Source organism: Kryptolebias marmoratus, linkage group LG17 (assembly GCF_001649575.2).
Source record: "Kryptolebias marmoratus isolate JLee-2015 linkage group LG17, ASM164957v2, whole genome shotgun sequence".
NCBI lineage: Eukaryota > Metazoa > Chordata > Actinopteri > Cyprinodontiformes > Rivulidae > Kryptolebias > Kryptolebias marmoratus.
In genome coordinates, this window is record NC_051446.1 from 3141011 (window position 1) to 3143651 (window position 2641).

Genomic DNA, 2641 nt, shown 5'->3' on the forward strand with positions numbered 1-2641 from the left:
CACACACACACACGCACACACACACAAGCAAAACAGTAAACAGATGAATGCACATACCAAACAGCTGATTCTACACTGAACTCAAAGTCCCTTCTCCTCCTCTCCACTCTCTCTCTGCCTTTTCTGTCAGTTTCTTTTCCGCACAAGTCAGGATCTTTATGTGTTTTAACTCTTTTTTTGTATCTCAGTGATGCCAGCATGTAGGGTGACTTGAAGCAAGGTGCAGAATAAAAGCTAGACGCAGTGTTTTTGGCACAGCTCAGACTTGTCTGGCTCAGCTCGGGCCTCTCGCTGCTCCTCCAGCTCCCCGCAGACCGACACCCGACAGCTACAGGGACTCAGTCATGTACTACTGCAGCAACAGCGCTCGTACAGCAGCCAGAGACACGGCCCTCACAAATTGAACACGGCAATGGTATCTCACCGTTTGCGCTCTATTTCTCTCTGACTGTATCTCGCTCCCTGAATTCCCCCGCCTCATTCTGACATTTTTCAGCTGCTTCTTTTTTTTTCCCATTCACCTGCAGTGATAGAAGAAGTGCTCTGGATTGTCCAAATCTGGATGGCCAGAACTATCAATAATGCTATTCACAAATGAATAAACAAATAACTCTCCTGAAACACTGCTAGTTTTAAAATGAGTTCTCTTCTTTTTTGCTTTGTTATAGCTTTGTTAAAGTTAATTATACATTTTTCTATAATAATAATAAACTTGTCACATTGTTTTAAGCTAAATGAAGAACCTCTCTCACTGTGAGCTTGTCTCTCTGTCCCCCCCAACTGCGATCCATCTACCTCAGATTGATTAGGAAAAGGCTCCCATGTGTCTAAACAACATGAAATTGCTAATAAAGACAGGAACATGGGGTGCCCTTATAATGGTGATAATCACTGTAATGATGTTAACAGTGGTGGAACTGCTGCCATCTGAATCTTTCATTCCTGTACAGTCCACTCAGTCGCAGCAGAATAATCTCACATTTCACGCTGTTTTGGTCCTTGTTTCACTGAAACATCTCTGATCTGTAAAGCCAGGGACTCTGATTTTTTTGAAGCTGCAGATTCTTTCAGGTTGAGGGTTACAAACCTCTACAAATCAGGAAGCAGCTTTTTGTTAAAGTACCATCCAAGTGAATTCTAGGACACAAGACCAGATGATTGCTGAGACATTTAGCTTTTTCCACCTCTTTCCTACAGTGCATTCTGCTGCTATTTTGAGGTAAGCCTATATTCAGCCTTCCACATGATGTAAAAGCAAAAGGAACTCATTTAATTCAATTTCTGCTGCTCCCTGATGGAATGAGTGTTGTTTCAAAACTTTAGTCATCGAGTGTCACAGAAAACTATGATGAGTCGAATCGACTTCAGACTGCAGTGATTTGTTCAGCTTTTGGGAAATAACTTCTTACTGTTAAGTACCAATGAATGGTTTGACTGCAGAGAATTTCTTTAACAAATTTAGTTGTACGTACTGTTGACTGGATTTCATTTCATCAATGCAACATGAAGTTTAACTAACATTTATTATAATGCTTCAGACAGGGGAACAAATCTTAAACCACTAGCTGCCCCAATGTTGCATTTTGATTGAAACTATTTGTCAGAAACCGTGGAGACAGAGGTGAACCCAGACTCATAATTAAAGGGAACAAAAAAAAAAACTAATTTATTAAACTAAAGAAAACAAAATGAAAACAAACAGCTGACGTGGCAGCAAAACAAAAAGACAAACGGAACATGAACACGGAGCAACAGAACCAGGAACAGACGGCAAGACAACAGGCAAAACAATGACAATGGACCAGCGGAGTATAGACAGAAATGACCAGGTTTTAAAGTGCTGAGGATAATCAGGTAAGTGGAGACAGGTGACATGATTAGCAGGCTTTGACAGGTGTGAGTGGGCGTGGCAGGAATGCAGAGAGAGAAATAGACTGAGGAGGAATGAGGAAGTGAAAAACACGAAAACAGAAACTAAAACACAAACCAAAAAACTAAAACAGAAATAAAACAAAACACAGGAAATAACCCAAATCACCACACAAACAAGCAGACCAAAGGACTTTCCTGGTGTGAATACACCCTTAGAATTAATAACGATATAAATGTGCGTCTGATCCACAGAGTTTAATCCTTCAGTGAGTTTTTATGTTTTGAGACGGGACACTGAGTTGGGGGTGTGGCCAACAGCTGCTTATTTGAATAACAGTGATGTAGCCCTAAAACCTCTCATTCTGAAATAAGCTCAAAACAAGCAGAACTAATCAGGTGAAATCTCAATACCTGAGAATGACTTTGTGTATTAAATGTAATGAACATGTCTTGTACAGCACACAGACCTATCTTGACTTGTCCAAGGAAGCATAATAGATCCCCTTTAAAAGAGACAAAAACAAGGAGCTGACATGGCAACAAAGACGAAAAAAACAAAACTGGGAACACGAGAAGGAAGACACAAGGGAACAAGACTGAACATGACAGCAAACAATGAACCAGTGGGTACATGTGAAGTTGAGAACAGGTTTTTAAAGACAGAGGCTGATGAGGAAGTGGAAACAGGTGAACTGATTAGAAACTGCAGACAGGTGCAGGTGGGCATGGCAAGCAAACAAGTAATGAGCTAAGGAAAAGGGAATGTCGA